Here is a 10282-nt window from a genome sequence, read left to right on the forward strand (position 1 = left end):
GCAGGGCAGATCTCAAATCTGCATGTTTGAGCATGTCCTGAAAGCAAGCTTTGTCTTGAGCAAGCACGAGAAAGAGAAAATAGAATTTTCTCATTTTGGGGGAGTTTGTACACGGGCTGGGGACGCATATTACTGTTACAAATCCAGTCTAAAGTGAATTTTGCATAATACGGGACCTTAAAATAGCACTTGAGTGAGTGTTGAGCCATTTCAACTCTAGAAAGAGTTAATATTTAACAGTGTCTGATACCACATAACACTGTGAAGTGTTAATGAATTTTTACAATACACAGATATAACTTCCAGTGTTAGGCCAGTTCAGAGTAAAGTGTTAAATTCTTGGTGTTGTTTTGAGGTCTTTAACTCTATGCTGTTATCAAAACACACTACTGTGGGAGTGGAGTCAAGTCAGCAGCAGTTTGATCCTAATCTGAATCACACCATCCAGGGAAAATGCAGGGAGTGTTAGTCAGCACCATCTAGTGGTCAGATGGTAGAACTACATCATGTGATCAGTTTGTAATCTGACACTGTGTTTCTGCCACAGGTGAGAGCAGCTCTGACGTCACTCTGAAGTTATGAGGGTGTGACAGCAGAGTCCTCTGATCAAACACACACAGACACCAGGACTGACGAGGGACAAAGCAGCAGCTTCTTCTCTCCACACGTGAAGGAGGAAAGTGTGTGTAAGCTGAGCTGAACTGACTTCAACAGGTGAGAACCCTTCAGAGAAACCTGTCCCTGTTTGATGATCAGGATCACTGAGCTCACATGCTGCTGGATCACTGTTGAACTGGAGAAATGTTTCTGGATGCTGATTGGCTGTTTGAAATGTGTTGTAGAGTTTCTCTCTGAGTTAAAGAGCAGTGATTTGACAAAGATTGACCTGTTCTACAGTTTGTGTTTGTGGAGTAAATTCAGCAGCAGTTTGATCCTAATCTGAGTCACAGCATCAGAGGAAAATGCAGGGAGTGTCTGAACCGGTCTGACAGCCTGGATCAACTTGGCTCAGGTGCTTTAAGCTATTAACTTTTAATAATCTGAAGTGAAGAGGTCAGAGGTCAAATATCTTCCAACACTGACACTGACTTGGTTTGTCTGAAGACCCTTTAAGACAGCCTCAACTGTCCCAGAGGCTTCAGATCCTTTTAGTTGGACCAGAGCCAGACCAGGGTGGAAGTGGTTTCTTAAGGTTTTTTTTATCTTTCTTTAACAGAATTATAATGATTTTTATATTTCCACAAACAAACAAAAGAACATGAAATCAATCATTATGCCATCGTATCTCACTGCACATTCAGAGCAGAAAGAAAAAAAACAACAAAAAATGGATTGAAATTGAATCATTTCATAAGATTCTTTGAAAAAGAAGAAAAATAAATACAAAAATTGAAATACTGTCACTTTAAAATTTCCTCCATTCAAAAAGAGGAAAAGTCAGTTATTTAAGTCAGTAACTGAGCAGAGGAGACCACATGTCTGTGAACTACCTCTCATTCCCCCTCAGAACAGCACTGATCCTTTCATGAGGGAGGATCCCCAATAACTCTCTATACCACAGTGTAACAGTTGATGTTTATCCTTAAGCCAGTTTATCATGATGCATTTTCTACCCAATAACAACAATTTGTCTGACAGTTTAAAATTTGGTCCAGACAAAGCAACTGACTTTGAGGGAAGAATAAGAATGAACAGGCCTTAGTCCTTTTGAATTTGAAAAAAGTCACTCACTTCTTTAGAAATGACACCCCAGAATCTTTTCATCAGTTTACACTGACAGAACTAGTGATCATAGGTTCCAACCTCTCTTCTACATTTATTACATAGAGGAGAGGTCTGGTGGTCCATTTTATTTAGTCTATAAGGGGTTATATGAGTCCATTGCATGTGAACATTGATCTGACGACCTTAATGGCTTCATTTCAGTCATCCTTATTATAAACTGTGTCAAGATCCCCCTCCCATCTCTGTGCAGCGTCTCTGAGGTCACCTGGACTAAGAGAGTAAAGTAATGTGCAGAAAGCAGAGATAAAGTGTGGCCCACTTGGAATAATGGATGTTTGATAAAGCTAGACCACCTCCATCAGCAGGGAGCTGTAGGGTTTTGATTTCCTGTCGTGGTTTCTTTCCATGCCAAATGAATCTAGAGAAGGCTCTTTCTAAATCAGCTGGAGCTTTCTTTGATAACTATAGAGGCAACATTCAAAGAGGATATAAAAGCCGTGAAAAAATGTTCATTTCAATGTCCCATGAGAGATAAGAGAGGATCACAGCATCTCTCCAGGTCCCTTTTCTTATTAAGAGTTGGAGATAAGTTAAGTTTCCATAGCTCTGCCAGGTTTGGAGAAACGATGATCCCAATGTAGGTGAAGCCATTTGGGAAACATGTCAAGGGACAGCTGGAGGGCAAATTAAAGTTACCGAACAGCATAGTTTCCAATTTATCAAAATGTATTTAATAACCTGAAGGAGTTAAATCATGAATAGTGGACAGGGTAGCTGGTATTGATATTTTGGGTTTGTTAGAAACAACAAGATGTCATCAACGCACAGAGCTTTTTTATGGACTTTGCCTCAAATCGTCACACCGTGCATGTCTTGTTGTGATCTACTGACCTCAGCTAAAGTCTCAAGTGCAAGGGCATAGTAGCAGGGACAGAGGGCAACCCTGCCTGGTCCCTCTATGTATTGTAGAAGGTGGTGATCTGTGTCATGTTCCTGAGAGGAAGGAGAACTAATGTGTGTCCTGTGCTGTGAAGCTTGTTGTAATGAATGAACATGTTGTGTTTGTGTGAAGGTGGGGGCTCTGCTATGGATCAGTGTGAGGACAGAGAGGAGGGAGCCCCTCCCTCTAGAACCCTCCCTCTGTGTGGGGACCAGGAGAGCCAGACCAGAGCTCAGAGGTGAGACCAGGATCTTTAACAGTCCATGGACTAACATCACTGCACCATCATTATTCACACTCACAGCTCTCTCTGTCTCTGTCGCTCTCCCTCTGTCTGATTGCATGCTGAGAGCGTCAGGGTGAGTGTGTCAGAAACGTTTGTTCTGTTTGGTGAGTTTTTGTGCTTTGTTTGGCTGCAGCTGCGCTTGCACATGCCTTCAAACTTCCTCTACATTTTGGAGAGAAGTTTTTTTTTGAATGTGTAAAATTGTACATGTGAGGTTTTTTTTTAAAAAAAAACATTTTTTAAATCTTGGGGGAAAAAAATCTGAAAAATTTCAAAATATTTCTTTTTTTTTTTTTTAAGTTAAATTTCAATTTTTTTGATCCTTGAAATTTCAAAATCTTAAATTTCAAACATTTGCAAAAATTTTCAATATCAATTTAAAATAATTTTAACTGTAAAAACATTGCAAACATTTTAGATAAATCTAAAACTTAAAAAATTTGTAAAAATTTCCCCCAAAAAAATTTGTTTAAAAATTTAGTTATATTTTTGATTTGTTAAAAATAAAAAAGAAATAAAAAAAATCTAACAAAATTTTAAATAATTTTCAAACTTCAAAATGTTGCATAAATTTCATTTTTTTAAATAAAAAGAAATGTAATTTCATTTTTTGATTCTTGAAATTTCAAAAAAATTAAAATTTCAAAAATATTCAAAATTTTTCAAATCAAATTTGAAAATTTGAACTGTTAAAAAATTGCAAACCTTCGAAATAATTTTGAAATTAATTACATTTGCTAAAATTGCCCTCCAAAAATATGTTTAAAACATGTGATTATTTTTTTTTAACTTGTCAAAAATTTTAAAAAGAAACTTTAAAAAAATCTACCAAAATAAAGTTTAGAATACTTTTGTTTGATGACATATAATGGTTATATTGCTCAACCTTTCGTTGTTTTCTAATGTCTTGCTACACATCAAACCTGTAGATTATGCTGGCAGTTAAATTAATTCATCCATAAAGAATTAAAATCTGTATTTTCTTCCAGATTTGTCCTTCTGTAGATTTAGTTATCTTCCCAGGGCTGTAAAACTTGAGGTTAGCCACAGGTGCATGGAAAGTTGGTGGGCTGTTGATGTTGTAGGAGGTGAAGTAGAGTGGTGGCAGGCTTTATTGGCAGATGGGATGAAGATTTAGTTTAGTTTAACGCATGATTTTATTGAGTCAATGTCTTTAATCATTAATACCCTGTGTAAGAAAAATAACAATTCTTTATTTCAATAATATATATTTTACAGCTTCAAGGAGCCACTGCAAAGGAGTCAAAGAGCCCCATGAGGCCCCAGAGCAGCAGGTTGAAGACCCTTGGTCTAGAATGAACAGTGCTGTTGTGATTTTTCTGGTCAGCTCTGAGAAAGCCCATCAGCTGGTGGAGAGTAGTATGGTGATTCAGAGGTCTTTAATGCCAGTGTTCTCATTTGTTAACCCTGTTAAGAAAGCCCAATGTACCCCCCTTTCTTAAAAATGAGCTGTTGCAGAGTGAGTCAGCGAGACATGGTCGGATAGTATACCCCATGAAGCTGATCCTCTCGGCTGTCAGTCTCTGCTGCTTAAACATGTTGTGACATTCAGTAGGCATGTTTCTGTGGTTTTAGATGGAAACAGGCGAGCTGAACATAACTCTCTGTTTCTGAATTGATGGTTTTGACTATACAGGTCATATTTCTGCTGACACCTTTAAATGTTTTGGATGTGGAGCAGAGGGTCACCTGATCTGTTCATACAGAGCCACCTGTCAAAGCTGACAAGCAGCCTGTGGCTCAGCACGAATGAAGCGTGAGACATGAGTGGAGCACAATGCAAGGCACGCAGCGGAGTTGCAGAACGAAATGCAGAGCAAAGCACAGGGCGCACAGAGGGCTAAAAACCACAATTCACAGACACACAGACAGACACACACTTAAACACACACATACACACACATAACTGTAAACGGTGATCAGGATAGGGTCCAGATTTGGAGGGTTTTCACCTCTCAGAGTGAGCAGGCAGAGCCTAGAGTCCAGACTCTGGGAAAGGAGCTGGCTGGTCAGACTGCCACCAGGGTGGCTGAGTCAGTGTTGGATGGGGAGGAGGACAGTTTGATGGAGGAGCATTGCTCAAAACTAGCTGTTAAAAGGAAAACTCCAGAAACAAAATCAACCAGGACAAAGTAAACAAAGGTGTCAAAGAAAGACTCACAGTGCTCCTTAACTCAGTGGTCTTCATTTGTCAAACGTGGGAACGACTGAAAAATGGGTGTATGCTCCTATCCACGCACAGATCAGCATTTTTTAATCTGAACGTGGGCGTCCGGTACGCTCAAATCTTACAGCAGGTCTGAGTTTGTGTACATAAGTTTCCTGTCAGGGGAACGGGGTGCAGTGAGGGAAGTTCGTCTATGGAGGAGAATTATTAGATTATAAGAGCACAAAATATTTTCAGACAGAAAAACAAGAGGCAACATCTGGTTAGTAAAAATGAAGCGTATGCTAAAGTGCTAAAAGTTGCTCTTCATTGAGAATCTGCTTGAGTCTGGCTGAGAGAGACTGGAAGTCACAAACATACCCAGTCATAATAAAACAGACTATTACAGCATTAAAAACACATTTACAGCCTGGTTCAAAAAACAGCTTGGGTCTTAAACACTGATTTTACCATCGACACACACTGTACAGTGAATGATTTTTTTTCTAACTCTGCGGTTCAAAAGTTATTAGGATCATTTCATTGTCCAATCAGAGACACAGCTCAGGTCACGTGACTGACGAGTGCCCTGTAGCTCTTTCACAGGACACTCGCAACCGGCTTCGGTCTACCTGTGCGTAATTGCGCATGATTGACACACTTATTGTCTAGGCACCAAAACGAGCACAAATAAAGTTAAAGAGATCAGTTTTTAGGTGAACTAGTTTTTTAGTACTGAAAATGTTTTATTATCTGTATCTGACACAGAGCAGGTTGGTCTGTTCCTCCATCTGTCAGAGCTCTACTCCCTCTTCAGTCTGTGACAGGTTCAGGTTCAGGTTTAGTCTGCAACCTGCAGCTTCTTTCAGACCTCAAACACATTTTTAGATGACAACTTTCCATGTTTCTGGACCTGAATATCGTGGCTTCTAATAGTCAAATATCACTGGTTAATTAACCCAGGTATTAACAAAGGATGTGTAAATCAAATATCTCAACTCTGTTGTAGTTTAGTTAGTCACAGCCACGCTGAGACAAGACAAGTTTTTTTTCTGGCTTGCTTTCTAACACTTCTTTTCTGGCAGCCGAACCGGCATCATTTAGCTATGGCGTTGTCGATTACCAGCAAAGAGAAATCTCCTTTTTTTTCTGTAATCCCTCCATGTCATAAATTCTGTGGGTTCGGCCAGCTGAACCTTGAATATTGAGGGAGCATGTTATTTGAGTTAGGATTGTTTTCAGCCGCCACATTTATCAACACCTGATCAGGCGCACGCCGTGATTGGCCCTGGTACACACTTTTCATAAATCAAATGTCTGTTGCTTAAAGTGCGGACACAGATAGATAGAGATGATTACAATGAAGATGTCTTCTCTTTGCTCTCTTTTGTTGCTGTTGTTGATGATGATGTGATGTAAAGATTGGCTCTTTAAACATTAACAGTGCCAGAGAAGATGTAACGAGAGATGGTTTCTTCTCTCTTATTTGATATGTTAAATTGCTGACACAGCATTTCAACATTTTGTGACCTTATTTTCTACTTCTTCTTCCGTACATTTTTTGTTGCGCTAGAACTTCTACAAACTTGCAGATTTTTACAGAAAAAAATTGAGTGAAGCAGCATGTGCAGGAGAAGTGCGCTTTTATTTTTCTTAGTTCTAGCTGTAGCCTATTCGTTTTGACAGTAAAAGGATGTTTTATACAGTAATTTTGCATCAAAGTCAATCAGAGATTCTTACATGTGGACGAGCCTAACAGCACATGGCACATTTGCTATTAAATGCTTGTTGAACCCCACAGGGAAATGACAGTAAAATTGTGCAGTAAAATCTTTCATCTGTATAATAATTAGTGAAGCGTTAGCCCTCTGATTACAGTACTCATGTGGTTCTGTAATCAGGTTTTTTGATTATGTGACAAAGTGATGATTTGGTGTACTAATGGAAATCACAAACAACGCCCCCTAGGGACTCAAGTCCCTGGGGATGAATAGACTAAGTCTTAACCACCCCAAAACCAAGGGCACACAGGTGAGTTTTGAGGAGGCAGGAGACGTGGATTACAAAAATATAATGCTTTTATTTTATGTAACCAAAGAGAAAAGAACTGAAGCTGAAAAGGAGAAAAGGAATTGTTAAAGCAAATGAAACAACCCAACCAAGGAGTGAATTAAAATTATCCTTTATTACAATACTATCTATTTTTTAAAAGGCCTGGTAAAAAAAGGGGTAAAAACAAACTAAAATTTGACTGCTAACCTCAAGACAACTGAACCTAAATGTGGAATGGACACCGCTAGCTGAGAGGCAGACTCTACTAAGGAAGGTGTGGGGGTGCTACCCATCTACTCACCCTTAAGTGAAACACACACACAGCACTCCTCAAACAGGTGTAGTCTACTTGTGACCCTGTGTCAAAACTCGTATGCAATAGGTGGAGGGCCCTCACCCAAGGTGCCTAGCCTCACAGCTAAGGATGTCAACCCTCAAAGAACAAAACAGAATTAATTGCAAAACAATTGAAACCCAGTTAAATAAAATAACTAAAGGGATATAACTAATTAGGCCAAAGGACACTAAAACGAACTAGAGAGAACGAAGGGAAGCAAAAACAGCAGCCATATATTCTGTAAAGAAATGAAACGAGAGTCAATAAAATAATTCTACCACACAAAACAAACAGTGGTAAAAGCCACCCTACCTACTTACTTACGTCTGAGTTGTGGGCTATACTATTGCTCTTCTGAGAGGGACCAGTGGATCTTTGCTGGAGCTCTGGATACAACAGCAAAAGTTAGATACCAAACTGTCCCTAAGAGGCCATAAAAGGACTGTATTTACCTTATACAACAGCCAAGTACAGCCAGGAGAAGCCAATCACCTCCACACACTCCAGGCAGGAGCAAAAGGCCTGAGGGGTATTGCACAAAAGTAGGATAAATACATCCAGTATAAATGAGCAGGCGCGGCTTGAATAAGCCTAGTCGGTGCTTTCTCGGATTAATTGGTTGCATGTTTGGCGAGCCAGGATGAAAAGACATGGCTTAGTCAAGCCAGGTGTGGATCATTTGGATAAGCGGGCATTCACAGCCTTCTTAAGAAGACCATGAGATCGATCACAGAATCACAGATCGAAAATGAAACAAGGACGTGCATCTTTCTTCACGCAGGAAAAACAGGCAATACTTCTTCAACTTTATGAAGAAGTAAAACATATAATCCACAAGAAAGGCAACACGAGTGTGGTTAAAAATAAAAAATAAAAAAAGCAGAGGGAAAAAGCCTGACAGTTAATAACGGACCGGCTTAATGCGTAAGTAGCGCGGACATGTATTAAGAAACAGTACTCCACACAATGTCATAATTACAGTTTTAGGATTCGGAGCTGATGACTTTTCAAGTCCACTAATCAATACTTGTGTTTTTCTTTAATGTGGCCCATAGAAGTGCATGTTACTCAGGTTATTTGAAGTATAATTAAGTTCAAAGAAAATTTCAACTCTGTGTCCGTGTTATCTATTGAATCAATTTATCTTATGTTGTGTTTTGTTTCATCCCTCATCTGTCATGAAGAACAAACCTGTCTGGCCAGAAAAGAACCTGGCAGCAGGTGAAAACCAAGTATAAAAATATTCTGCAGTCTGGTAAGTTACTTATGCGTAGCCCAAAGAGCAATTATCAAACGAAGTGATACATTTGTTGTCTGCTGAGAATGAATTTCTGTACAATTTTAGCCGTGAAAAAAAAAAGACTCGTCACACCAGCAGAGGAGCTGGCACTTGACTTAAATAACGGGAGGCCAGTGATGGAGGGGATCCAGGGGGGACTGTGACAGATAGTGATATAGGCTACATATTAATTCAACCTCTGACAGCAATTTGACAAGCTGTCTTTATTAGTATTGCAATATAACAGTAGGGCTGACAGGACCGAATGAATAAACAGAAAGATTGTTTAAGTTAAAAGGTGGAGTCAGAATGATGTAGGACCCTTTCACTCCTAAAGGTGGAGTCCTAAAACAGGACGATTGTCCTCTTTTCAGGAGACAGTAAAGACAAAGTTATATGCTGTCTGTTATATTGTAGTCCATTTCAGTGGTGTGATATAGCCTATTTATATTTCCTTTGTTTCTCCTCTTTCTCATTCTGTAGGTTTAGGGTTGTTCTTTATTTTTTATTTATTTTCTACAACAGTTTGGTTTAGTACCAATTTCAGCAAGGCCTGTTTTTTCCATTTTCTTTATAATAATTTTGAACCTTTTATTATAGGACTTGTATTAATAAAGACAGGTTTCTCAACTGTCTATGTTAAAAGTTATTTTTGTCTTCATATAATCTGTGCAAATAAGTAACACTAAAGTCAACCAGCAAATGCAATGACTACAGTTGTAAGATTTGGGTGCAGGATGATTAAATGATGTAATGTGTAGAAGAGGCATGGAAATGTTGTAAACCATGATCATTTCTTACATTACAGAGAGCAGAGCCAACACAGGATTAATCTGATCCTGGTAGTTAGCCTGGTCTGGAGCAGGCTAGCTGCAGAGAATAAATCACCATGGTAACTAGTCTGGGATAAACTTGACCAGCTTTTGTTCAACCGACTTGAGGCAAACTTCATCCAGGATAACCAATGTTTGCCAGCTTAATCCCTTATCCTGGTTTTGTGCAATACCCCCCAGGCCTCAGCTCCAGGTGGGTTTTATTAGCAGCTAATTGTGAAGCAGAGGGGAGGGGGGAGCAGAGCAGCAGGCTGCATTCAACAACAGCAGCCTTTCTCCTCAACGCTGCCTACCACAATCACACCAGTCTCTGCTGCCGTCACAGCCAGCAGTGGTCTAGAGGCTGCTGTTTACCTGAACTCTTATTATTTCAAGTGTAAAGGCAAAGTGATTTGACAGCTTTCTGCAATTTTGTTTCACATTTTCTAATTCTTAGCTTTGTTTCACAACTTTATGCATTTTTTATTTCACATGTTGTGCATTTTCAGTTGCCATGCACTGCTTTTGTGTATTTTATTTCACAGTTTTACATCTGCTGTGTTTAGTGTCAGCATTTCAACGCATTTGTGTTACGGAGTGCTCTTGCTATCTGCAGCAGTGATGAGTAACTGTTCCTTGGAGATTTTAACTGCACAGAGAACCCTCGGTTAGACAGGAACTATC

This window comes from Halichoeres trimaculatus, unplaced genomic scaffold, assembly GCF_033239565.1.
Source record: "Halichoeres trimaculatus isolate MK-OKI-2021-1 unplaced genomic scaffold, fHalTri1.1 fHalTri1_scaffold_10, whole genome shotgun sequence".
Classification (NCBI taxonomy): Eukaryota; Metazoa; Chordata; class Actinopteri; order Labriformes; family Labridae; genus Halichoeres; species Halichoeres trimaculatus.